Source organism: Manis pentadactyla, chromosome 13 (assembly GCF_030020395.1).
Source record: "Manis pentadactyla isolate mManPen7 chromosome 13, mManPen7.hap1, whole genome shotgun sequence".
NCBI lineage: Eukaryota > Metazoa > Chordata > Mammalia > Pholidota > Manidae > Manis > Manis pentadactyla.
The window spans coordinates 106,359,945-106,373,211 of NC_080031.1; the positions used below are offsets into that span (position 1 = coordinate 106,359,945).

General features: G+C 45.4%; 1 protein-coding gene across 2 annotated transcripts in view; it reads right to left on the bottom strand.

Annotated features, from left to right (window-relative positions):
• PPP2R2B (protein phosphatase 2 regulatory subunit Bbeta) overlaps positions 1 to 13,267 on the bottom strand; it is a 401,044-nt gene that overhangs the window by 299,109 nt on the left and 88,668 nt on the right. The window lies entirely within an intron of this gene.

The window sequence follows — 13,267 nt, forward strand, 5'->3', positions numbered from 1 at the left end:
TCAACCACTGGCCCCGTGACTTCCTGGGGTGTGTGAGGTCAGCACCTTCGGTACCTCTTTGTGTCTCAGGTTCCTCATCCCTAGAATTAGGGATAAAGTTGGTACCTGTATCTTAGGTCGTCATGAGAATGAAATGAGTCACCTACGTGAAGCGTCTAGTCCATTACCTGGAGCACGGTACATCAGCGATAAACATCAGCTAAACATCAGCTATTATTATTGTATTTCCAGTACATAATAGTACCTCCATAAAACAAGTACTCAAAATATAAATACTATGAGAAGAAGGCTTATACTAAGTAGAAAAGACGGGTAAGAAAAAGTAACTTAATCCTTACAACTTTATTTTATTTAGTTCATATGTCTCTGTAAAAAACCATGAAATATTAAAAAAGCTCAGCCGTTTTGAGATTTGCTCATATTCATTCATCTGGTGCATAAATATCTATTGAGAAAGGATTATGTTAGGCCCTGGGAATTAAAACTAAGTTATCATCCTTGCCTTCAAGGAACTCAGGGCTTAGTAGGTGAATCTGAATGGTAATAAACAATTACAGTCGAATGAATGTAACAGAAGAAGTATGTACGTGTATCGTAGGGACACAGAGGGATCGTTCCTGAAATGGCCGCATGTAAAAATCACCTAAGGAGTTTGCTAAAAACATAGTATCTCAGGCCTTATCCCTGAAGTTCCTGAAATACCAGGTCTGGGCCCAGGTATCTGCATTTGTAACAGATTTCCAAGGGTGAGTCCTGGGACAGGAAACAGGATGGTAGTCTGCCTGGATGGATCAATGAAGACTGCATGGTACTTTTTACAATAACCAAGATACGGAAGCAACCTAAGTGTCCATCAGTAGATGAATGGATAAAGAAGATGTGGTACATACACGCAATGGAATACTACTCAGCTATAAGAAGGAAACAAATGCTACCGTTTGCAACAACATGGATGGAGCTGGAGGACATTATACTCAGTGAAATAAGCCAGGCGGAGAAAGACAACTACCAAATGATTTCACTCATCTGTGGAGTATAAGAACAAAGAAAAACTGAAGGAACAAAATAGCAGCAGATTCAGAGACTCCAAGAAGGGACTAGTGGTTACCAAAGGGGAGGGGTGTTGGGGGGGCAGGTGGGGGGAGAGGGAGAAGGGGATTCAGGGGTATTATGTTTAGTACACATGGTGTGGGGGGTCACGGGGAAAACAGTGTAGCACAGAGAAGGCACATAGTGGATCTGTGGCATCTTACTACACTGATGGACAGTGACGTATGGGTAAATGTAGTAAACGCATTGTTTTTTCATGTGAAACCTTCATAAGAATGTATATCAATAAGACCTTAATAAAAAATTAAAAAAAAAAAAGACTACGTGGTGGAGGTGGTACAGGTGCTGGGCCCTCACGGATGATCAGCAGCCTGCCGACCTCGGATGTGAGCAGGGCTGCTGTGTTCTGAGAATCGCTGTCCTGGCACCACTGTCACAGACAGAGCCTGACAGGTTTATCGCTGATCCCAAAGTGTGTGACAATTTTTTTTTTTTTACTTTGCGTCTAGTGGTCTTGACTTGGCTACACAGTGAATCACCTGAAAGACCTTGAAAAATAGAGCTATTGGGGGCTCATCCTCAGAAATTCAGATTCAATCACCTGCGATAAGGCCAAACATCAGCACTTTCTAAAAGCTGCCAGATGATCATAAGAGGACAGCTAGAGAATCGCCACTTGGGCAGCCCAGGGTGCCCCCAGGAGGACCTGAGAACCAGGTCCGGCAACAGGTGCGTGCGCTCCCCGGGGGTCGGGCCCGCGTGACCGCTGTCGCCTGTCAGCATCGGCACTGTAGCTCTGCGAGGCTGTATGACCTCAGGGTGAGACGAGGCCGCCTTCTGAGGCTGAGGCTCCCCGTGGCTGGAGGCCAGGGGCGGCCCTTCTCTCCGAGGTCTCTGCCCATCAGCTCGGCGGTCCTCTGGGTTTACTTCTGGAGTCAAACTCCAGATTTAAATAACACATTATTCCTGAGAGTGGAACTCTAGAATCTCTATTGTTTTAAAGCTTCCTAGCGACTTGATACAACTGGTCCTCTGTAGCATTTGAGAACCACTGAAATTCATTATCTTTAGAACTTTTCAGATTTTGAAATTCTATAGATGAAACTCTGTTTGCCCAGGGAACTAAAAGTATTATTACGATCTTCATTCCCTTCCCCCAGGATGAAAGGGAACAAGTCTTCCTTCCTTTACTGGCCCTTTGACTTCATAGTATCCTTCTTCTGGGGTGGCTGCATTTCCTATAATGATCATTTTTTATCATAAGCCAGGGGCACAATGCCCTGACGTGCCAGTGGTGACTTTTTTTCCTCCATCCTTCTGGTCAGTCACTTGACTGGTGCCATCACCCTGACGGAGCATCATTTCTCCGCTATTGTCTATGACCTTAGTGCAACTGCTGTCAAGATGCCCTGCATGTGATCCAAACTAAGATAATCAGGTTTTTTCTCTTAAGGCTTTGGACCTTGAGCTGAGCAATGCAAGGGCAGGAAAAAAAAAAAAAAAGACTGGGGCTGATTCATTCTGAATAGCTTCTGGATGAGATAGTGCATTAAATACCTCGTCGCCCAGAGCTGCCCTGATTCCTGCCCTTTTTCAGCTCGACTCTCAATGTGCCGAACTCCCCCTGCTCTGCCAACAGTTCCCTGTTTCATTGCAGTGAGCCAGAGTTGGTCTCTGTGGCTCGCAACTGAAGGACGTTCTAAGTACACTATTACACGCTGTTTCTGTTGTCTGGACTGGCAGTAGACTGTGGCCAGTGTTGGGGGAGAGTGTCAGAGAGTGAGGTTACATGACTCACCTTGGTTGTTAGGTATGTGAGTCACAATCTTTAGAAAATAGCCAACCTGGATGGTTATTCACTTCAGACATAATAAACAGGAGCCAGCAGATAATAAGTGAGTGGAGTGGAGGGCTTTAATCACAGAAAGTTTGGAAGTACAGCCACAAAGGTAAAACAAAAAACAAACGACAAATAAAACCCATGCCTGAATCAATAGGTGAAATCTCTAAAAAACAGTAAAAACTATTCAGGAGCCCTGGCTTCACCAGCCAAAAGCCAGCTGACTGGTACCAAGCCACAGGCCTTCCCCCTGCACAAAACAGCCCACTGCTGAGTTATCACTTAGGAGATGTAATGAGAAATGCTCATGAATTCACATCAGAGAAAATCTACCAGTTATGAATAAATCTGCACTATGGCATATGATAAAGTGTTTACTTCCTTCATTTACTTGACCTATAGTGGTTGCACTGAGAATATGTACACATACACTTACACAGACATATTTATATTTGTAATTTATAACATGTCTGAAATAAAATACTCAAAGTCATTTGCAGAAAAGTTACCAAGGCATTCTGGGTACAGTTTCATCATCCAGAGAACAATGGAAAGAGTCAGCTGCAAGCATGGGACTTGACTGGGCTGTCACCTGTTACCAGGGAACAAGGATTTTAGTTTGAACTTCATATCCTTTAGATGGGGAGAGGCAAAAATGAATTCAGAAGTACTGAATTGGTCAAATACTTGTCCTTTAAATAAGAAAGTGACATGACATGATACAAAACTGAATTTGATGAACTGCAGAAAGAAATGAACTCCACCTCGTGAAGGTGTGAGCATGTAAAATGGGCACCATTTAGGGAGCACTTAGTCTGTGTTAAACACTGCACTGAGTCCATTAATAGACACTATCTCCCATCATTTTATTCCCATCGTATTCCCATGAAGTTGTTATTATTCCCATTTAACTCTTAAAAACAGGCTTAATGATAGTTACTGAGGGTGTATCCAATGACAAACTCCTATGTAAGAATGCATACATCTAAAAACAAATGTGAATATTTAACAAGACTTTAAAAGCCAGAAAATAGGTAGAGATGTGCTGTGAGAAAATTGCAAAAGCTCTGCTATACAGCATCTGCCAGTGTGGTTGGCTGCTAAGGCAGCACCGAGGTATGGGAAATGGAGGCTCCTATGGCCGGGATCCTCACTTGAACCTCGACTCCTTGATGATGTAACCGGCCGGCTGCTGGGCTACTGCTCCCACACCCTAGGCAATGAGCTATTATTGACTGAGTCACTGTATAAAGAACTCTGCCCAGGGCTCTGGGGGGAGGCAGAGACGGGGAGGATTATGGACCTGCAGACTGCCGGGTGCAGACGTAATCCTGCCCGTGAGATTAAACCCTTTCACCCCAAGAACATTCCATTGTCATTTCTCGGTCTCATTGAATCCACGGTGAACTTGCCCAGGGCTGACATCCCCAGGCAGGACATGAGATCTCCAGTCTTTCTAAACTGGGGCACCGAGGCTCAACTAGCTGGCATTGTGGAGGTCAACTAGGGAGCGTGCATGCGTGCCATTTCTTTCTTCTTATAAACACCATGTTATGTAAGCGTGTCCCGAAGATGGGAAGACAGGAGTTTGGTTTCACCAAGAGAGATTTTTTTTCCAGCTGGGGAGATAAATGGGGTCAGTTTCTCTCTCCTCTCTGAATACTGCTCTCTGGAGGTATTGATTGCCTTGAATCCCCGAGTGTATAAGGACACTTGAGTAAAAACACTGCCCTGCGAATGTGGAAAAATCAATATTGAAATGAGACTTGGGCCAGTTTTTAAGACTGTGAAAACTTAGGAATTGGAAAGACAGTCCAGATCTGCAGAGAAGCAGGCCCACACATGTGTACATGTGTTGAGGGTACGATGGCAAAGGAACTACTGCTTCTTTCCGTTCTTACCAAAAGAGGCCACGGTGTAGTGCTTCCCAAACTTTACTGACCCTCAGAATAAAAACAGCAAGCGTTTCTTTGATTGCTCACTACAGACTATGACCCACAATAAGTCTCTTCCTCCCAACAGTCCTGCCAAATAGGTATCATTTCCTTGTTTCATCAATGAAGTAATAGACCCAGTCAGGTTGGATTGTTTGACTGTAAATACATCTAGTGAGAGAGAGAATTGTAACTCACGCCTAAGCAGTCCTCACTGAGAGCTCACACTTACTCATTATGCTAAAATACAGTATGTGAGGGTTGGAGCCTAGGAATCAGAATGATTAAAACCTCCCTGGTGGATCTTATGCACCCAGTTCAATTCCAATCCAAGAATCAATCGGTAAGTCTTTCATATGCATACAGATAACTTAGGGGTCTTGTTAGATACCACATACTGGTTCAGTAGGTCTGCGCTTGGGCCTGAGTATCTGCATTTCTAACAAGCTGGGGGTGCTGCTGCTGCTGGTCTTCAGAGCACATTTTGAGTAGCAAGTAAAGTACCTTGTATCTTGTAAAGTATCTCCATTCTCGAGCAGTGCTAGAAATAAAGCTATTCAGTGAATGCTTGCTAAGTAATTCTTGACTGAAATATCTTTTTTAACATTCAGCACAAGATGAATTGGAACAAAGGAGGTTGCTCGCAGAGCGCAGGTGCCCTGACTTATCTCTACGGGGGAGAGATCACGACCTCTGTCCCTGTCTTTGGTCACTTGACAGGTTATAATCGAGAACAGCCATCCTTCTAAGGAGTCACGGAAAAATGGGCTGTAAAGAGACATCAAGTAAGTCATTAGAACCCAGAACAAAGGCAAATGACGTGAGTTGTTCAGTATTTACAAAAAGATACAATTAATTTGAATAAAACCAATTCTCTGCCATCAAACCCCATATATTTGTTGCTCAAAATGATTCATATTCGCTATTATAAAGTCCTTGCACAATTCTGTCTCTTATCCACACCGACACCACACATGGAAAACCTCTGCCTGAGCTCTTGACCTGGATGCTCCATTGTCCTGTCTGACCCACGACTGTGTGGGGCTGTCATCGTGGATAGCTGGTTGCCCTGGTCACTCTCCAAGGAACTTGCTCATGATTTTATCAACTTTCTTTGACCAAAATTAGTCTTTTGATCTTGGAGAGAAAAATATTCCCAACTCAGTGAGCCGGTTTTTAACATGACCCAGGATACTATCATCATGCTTAGTTTTTAAAATAACCATGTTTATACTCCTCTCCTGAACCCCCCTCAGGGCAAACACATACACCAGTTCATAGACTTGAGAATTTGTGTATTTCCAGAAGACCATAGATCTGTATGTATATATTCTAGAGTTTCTAATGTTTTTTGGGACTCAAAAACATTTCTTATTGGAAAGATATAAATAGCCAAGGCTTTCTTTAAGTGGAACTCAATGCCAGATATCTTATTGCCTGCAGTAAATATGTGTCCTGCTCTCTAAGAAGTGAGCTTTGAAATTGAGAGGACTTAGGCCGCTACAGTATGTTGTATTTAGAAACGCAGCTGTCTTCATTTTGTGCCTAGACTCTGGTGCAGGATTTGAGGAGTCAGGCTTGTGAACCTGCCTTTCTGTAAGCATCGCAGGTGGTCTTGCTCTGGAAGCTCACAGTGTAGAAGGGAAGTCAATCATGCAAACCAGCAGTTGTAATCTAGCATGGTGAATTCAGTGACAGGAGTGTGCGTACCACACAGTGCATGTAGTGACGAGGGGGCAGAGTAAGAATTTTACTTAGTCCAGAGTAGAGAAGGACTTTAGGGATGGCTTTCTCAACAGTGTGCAAAAGTTGAGTCTTGAGACAGAAGTAAAAGTTCAGCAGATGCTGGTTGACGGGTTATAAGCAAACGAACACATCTTCTGAGGTATGATTGTTGAATATAGATTTAGGGACCCTGGGAGAAGCGGCTGGCACATGACATTATGTAGGTTGTATGCTACTCAACCTTTGGTACAACAATCACATCATAGTCATCACAATTTTGTGTAGCTGCTGCAATAATCTTCTGACATGGCAGCAAAATATCTTGCAGAAAGGTGTCTGTTTCTAATTTGTGTGAAGACCACTGGGCCAGTGGTAAGGAGAGAGGGAGGTAAATGCAAAGACCATATTCCCTGTTCACTAGTTTGCAGCCTCACAGATACACCCGTCGCTTGATAAGGAACACAGGGGTCCTGGGGAGTGGGCCGCATTACACCCCATTTTATTGACTGTATGTTACAAATTATATACCTGCTCAAAATATAAAGTGACCTGTGGACTAGGGGAAAGAGCCATATACTTAAAGTGGGAGAAGCTGAGCTGGGGGAGGATCACCAAACATATCACTGTTTTTCTTTCTCCAGATGTTGGTGCCAAGAAATTGATCAAATAACCAGTATCGGGGGTTCCTCAGACAGGACACCAAGCAGCTAGTAGCCACAGATCTCCTGAGCACCTCACCCTCTTGAAGTGCAGGCACCATCCATGAGGAGCACACCTTTAACGTTCCTGTAAGAACCCTCTCCATTTCACCGTCTCCGGACCTTGTCTGTATCTTTACCATCCTTTTACTTTGTTGAACTGAGTCTTCATATTCATTCCAAAGACTTCAATTCCAAAGAGATGATTTCACTTGATTTTTGAAGGGAGTATCACCTAGTTGATCTGCCCACATGAGTACCTTCTAGGTGTGACATGCTTCCCTCTTAAGGAGAGATAAAGAATCTACAGGTGCAGTGTTAGCCTTCTTACTTCTACAAACATTCTTGGTTTATTATCGCAACTATTAAAAATAACATTCATTCAACACTCTTCACGTGTCCATCAATTGTTCTAAATCTTTGTATTCATGATTTTCACTTAATCCTCACAAGAATTCTGTGTTGTAGCTATTACAAAACCCTATTTAGACAAGAGAGAACACCAAGGTCCAGAGAGGTTGAATAACTTACCCTGAATCACACAGTCAATAAATAACAGAGCTGGGATGCAAACACAGCCCCATCTAACCACAAACGTGTTGGTCAGGACACAGTACCGCCCCCACCCTCCCTGCTTCGCAGGGTGAGCTGCGTCATCACTGTCACCACAGTGCCTACCCTCTGGGGAGCTGAATTCTTCCTGTGTCCTACCTAGTCCGTCAGTCCTCACAATAATCCCCTCTGGCAGGTTCTATTATTGTCATTTAAGAGATAAGGAAACCAAGGCACAGAGAAATCAGACCACATGCTCAAGCTCACCCAGTTATTAAGTGATTGGAGGTGGGACCCAAATCATTCAAACAGCTGTGGAGATACTGTTTAAAACTGCCCCTGATTTTATGTTTTGTTCTTAATAGTCTTCATCCAACTAAATCCAACATTGTCAAGATATTTTAACAAATATCCAGAAAAATATACTGAGTTACCCAGATTTATGTTTCAGTTCAGAGGGAGCAACAGTAAGAACCTGGAAGTTCTAAGTCCAAGGTCTTTGTCTTCAAATATAATGCTTGGAAATGAAATAGAATTTTGTAGCAAATGGTCAAAACCTGTCTACCTAGCACGTCTTGTTGGCATTCATCTCTCCACTCAGTTATTCTGTGATTAACATGAGTTCACTGAGTGGGTGCCTGAAGGTTCTGGGGCTGGGGAATCAAAGTGGATCGAGACACGATCCCAGACTTCAGAAACATGGCAGGCTCGTGGAGGAGACGCAGAATGAAAGCAGGGATTAGAACAAGGGGTGTCCAGGGCTGCAGAGGTCCACAACTCCAAGTGGAGGTGATCTCTGCCTTCTGCTCTATTTCTCCTACCCAGCACCTCACCAGCGCCCAGCAGAGCGAGAGAACACGAATATTTATGAATGCGTGTGTGAATGAATAGAGGCAGTAAGGTGGTCCTGCAGCCCCCGGGGATGGGGGACAGGCAAAGTCAGCCAGGAATGGGTGGAGAGGACAATGGAGAGGCTTCTGGGCCCTTGAAGGTGGCACTTGAACTGGGCACTGAAAACAGAATGAGCAGGAGTGAGCCAGGCAGAGAAGGGGCCGGGGAGACAGGGGCTGGGGAACAGAACGTGGGCAAGGGTGCTGCGAGCAGCTGGGGGCCTGCTGGGGGGGCTGGGTGAGGCTTCCTGGGGCCCCCAGAGATTGAGCTGGCGGCCCTCCTGAGGGGGGAGCCGGAAGACCAGAAGCGGAGAGGGAGGCAGGAGTGGGGGGCATTCAAGGGCCCGCCTGGGGCCAGGTCGTGGCGATCAGGGGGCAGGAGTGGGGGGCATTCAAGGGCCCCCCCCGGGGCCAGGTCGTGGCGGTCAGGGGACAGGAGTGGGGGGCATTCAAGGGCCCCCCCCAGGGCCAGGTCGTGGCGGTGGGGCACAGATGTCCAGCCCGACTCTGAGAGCCCTGCTGGAGCCCAAGCAGGGAAATGTCCCTACCAACTTCAGTCAACTGTAAAATGCTTGACCCTTCTTTCCTGACCCCCCATAGGGATGGCTTTGTGAAATACCACGACAGACAGGATTTAATGAGGCACAGTCCCGCCCCAGCTCGGTTCTAGGCCTGACTACAACTCCCTCCTAGGTTCTTCCTTAGGTTCCCTGGGCTCCACAGAGAGGGGCCAGGGGAACCCCGAGGCCTTTTCTGCCACAGAGGTCATTCAGTCTATCAGATGCTAACCCGCTCCACACCTACACAGGGAGTGGGGAGAAAAGACAAACACATCCTCTTTTAAATGGAAATCACCCAGAATCTGAGCAGAGCAGAAGAGAGAGACACAGTATTGTGAAAGGAAAGCTGCCAGACCTCAGGAGAGATGGACCAGGTAGTTCAGTCAAATCTAAACAAATTAGATGCAGTGCTCAGGTCAACATCTTGCAAGCAGTGTGTCAGCCCTAAATCCCAAGCAACAGGTTTTCACATGTTTGAGGAAGTAGTCATTTTCTTAAGCTAGTCAGATGGGAGGTTTTATTTCTAGCAGGTTGGAGCTGCAAGCCCTTTCTTGTTGTGTGTGGTTCCCCCCACACGTCCCTCCCATGGTTTATTCTATGTTCGGCCTCGTTTGCTATTTTCTTATTATAAAAACAGTTTATGCTCATTGTAAAGATTCCAACAACACAGAGAAAAAAAAGAAACTTTAACTAAAAATGATCCTTCGTCTCACCAAGCGGAGTCCACCAGGCATACCGTTTTGGTGCAACTCGCGCCCCAGCTTTTGTCCTTATATGTACACAGTGTTGTTTCCGTTTTTTGTTTTGTTATTGGTGTCTTTAAAAGAATATTAGGCATATAATTTGCTTTCTTCTACTAAAGAGCAGTGAATATACATTTGCACCATGATTTCTAAAGAGTGCAGAGTGTTCCATTACATGGATATACCATAATTTTATCAATCTCTTCTTCATAGATGTTTTTATTATTCACAATAACAAAAAAGCTCTTGTAGATGGAAGACTGCACTGTACACCCATGTAGCTAAATCTTACATTTCTATGATTATTTACTTAAAATTCAAGAAGTGGAACTGCTGAGCCAAATGCTGTGCATGTTTACAACTTGGGCTATGTACTGCCAAGATGGTATCGAAGTGCAGTCTCACCAAAAGTGTCTATTTCATTCCATCTTTAACAACTATAGGTATTATCATTGTTTCTGACCTTTGCCTACCTGATTGATGAAAATTAGCATCATGTTGTTCTATTCATTGTTCATTTCTTTGATTACTATTAAGCTTGAACATCTCTTCATAGGATTAGGCATTTACATGAATTGCATTCTTGTGTCTTTTGCTCACATTTCTGTTTGATAATGCTTTTTATACATTAAGAGTATTAACCCATTGAAAACTCATTCTATAGACAGAAAGTTATAATTTGGTCTGGTTACCTATAGGTAAATTCCAGCCTTAACTCTGCCCAGTATCAGTAACTAGATGTTTAAACCCCAGCAATCTGTAGTCAGGAAGACATTAGTCCCCAAGGAGGAGCTGTTTTCAAAGGAAATGAATCACAAGCCAAAAGGGATTTTCTACGGTGGCCCAGTTAGTAAAATGATCTGGTCCGCGACCCGCTTCAGCTGTGGCGATTTCTGGTCATTGCCTGTGGGTCCCTAGAGAACTTAAGGAATCATGGAGTCACCGTCGGAGGTGTTCTACAGAGAAAGAAGATTGGCAAAAGCTTATTCAGCTAGTCTGGAATTTGTTTGCTTAGCCAGCCAGCCATAAGCTTCAAGCAGAAAGGACAGGGTTGGTAAGGGTCAGCCCCTACCCCCCATCCTTCCATTCCAGGTCTTGTTTTACTCTGTCCTAGGAATCTGCACACCCTGGGGTTCCTCTTTGCACTCGTGTGTCCTGAGCCCTGGAAGCACTCCAGATGCTCGGTTTTCCCCTTTGGGCCCCTCTGGGGTGCTGTTGATGCCAAGCCTCCTCTGCCCCATACTCTTCACTTGACTTCCCATGCTGTCCTTCTTTGTTTTTCTGGAGAGGGGAGAAGGACCTAGTAAAGCTTGTGTGTGTGTGTGTGCACGTGTGCTAAAAACAGATAAGAAGCTTTCAGGATAAAAACCTTAAAGCTAAAGTTTTAGAAGCCAGTACCATTTGGAGAACCAATGGGAGACACCGTTTCCGAATTACGAGCATGACCTTCCTTGATTCGGATGCCCTCGCTTCACAGCCGGCAGGGAGCGTGCGGAAAGCCCCAGAACGGAAGAGTGACAGAGCTGGAGTCAGCCCTCGGTCTCCCTGACTCCAGACCCATTCGCACGAGGCTGAAATCCTCATGAATCGCGAGGCCTTGCTCCCTGCTGTTCCACAGGTGAGTGAACCAGGCCCGCTGGACGAGCCGCCGGCCTAAGGCACTCAGACATCCTCGGCGTCGCTGAGTGGAGCAGGCAGGCCCCTAACCCGCAGGCCACAGCTGGTGCCCTTCCCTGTGCTGACTCATCTTTGCGATGGTGATGCAACTCAATGAGAAAACAGTATTAAATGTACACAGATTGGATCGGGCAGTTATCCAAGAACAAGTTGTATAAAGTGAGCCAAATCCCGTGGTCTTTGCTCAGCTCCCTGTTTGGGGGTATGTCCCGTGAACCTTCATACAAATCCTCCGCGGTAGCTATAACTCAGGCTCAGTTACATTAAAATCAAAACCAACACTAGCAATCATCGCATGAGAGTCGCTGTCTTCACTGGGGTTGTGTGGGGCTAAAGGTTAAGCTGGAATCACAGAGAATTTCTCGTGGCAACGCCTCCCTTACTGTCTCTTCTCAGAGTGCCTCCTCTGGCTCTGGAGGGGTCCATCTGTGGCCGTGACACCTCCCCCCTCGCCCCTTCTCCTGCTTCTCCTCTTGCTGTCTCCTAATTCCTCTGCCAGGTTACTTCTCCACCCACCCTTGGATTTTCTTAACCTTGCAGAGCAGTCAGTTTGACCATATCTTGTTAATTGAGCATTTTCTTGGGGCCCCTAGTGGTGTACCAGCAGTTATTTTGAACATGTATGGCACTCTCCATTTTCCCTCCATCTTTCTCCATAGGTAGTAGTGTTACCCCAATTTTTGCGTTAGGTAATTATCTCCATTTTAAGAAGTCTGAAGGCCACTGAGGGCAATTTGCCCAAAGTCACACTGTCAACACATTGCACAGCCTGAATTCAAACCCGTGTTTATCTGACTCTCCAAATTCTGACTTGAATGGCACTAACCCCCTAATCCATTGTGCTGAAATCTTACCATCCTTGCTGACTTCCAAAATCATGTATAAAGGGGTTGTTCTTCCAAAAAAGAACAACTAAAGCAGCCGGACCTGTCAGATCTCACTTAGAAGGTGCCACAGAGATGGCTCTCTATTCTGCATGATTCCCCTCGGTCGGAGGTGGATTTCCTCCGAGGGGCTTTGACGTCCCTAGGCAGGCACGCTTTCCAAATGCAGCCCTCGATTAGCTGGACACCGGGTCTTGAAGGTGGTTTTGTTTTGTCCACAGCTCAGTGAAGCAGTTCCTACATGTGCTCCCAAAACCTCTGTTCTCTGAGATACTCTTAATTGCAGGGTTACATGACCAAATCCTCTGGGAAACTGAGAAAACAAAAATGAAGTCGCTGTTGCCGGTTGTGGCCTACTCAACACTGTCGTGTGGGCTGTTAGTAGAGGCGGTAGGAAAACAAAAAGTTTGAGGTCAAATAATTCTGGCAAACGAAATATCCTGATTCCCTTTTGGAGATGCCCAGTAAATATTAGCACATTAAAGGTTCTGACAAGTCCTGTTAAAATCTGTTTCATTTTGCTTGACCGGGGCTTCCCAGATGTGTCTGATCTCCGGGCCCCCTTCAACCTTGCAGGAGCCCACAAAGACCCCCCACAAAGACCCTGTCCCGACAGGCCTCTGACTTGAGTCCTGGTCCCCTGTACTTTGAAGGAGTTGGCGGGCGCTCCTCTTCTGGAATGCAAGCCTGCTCTCACCTTCAGTTTGCTGGATG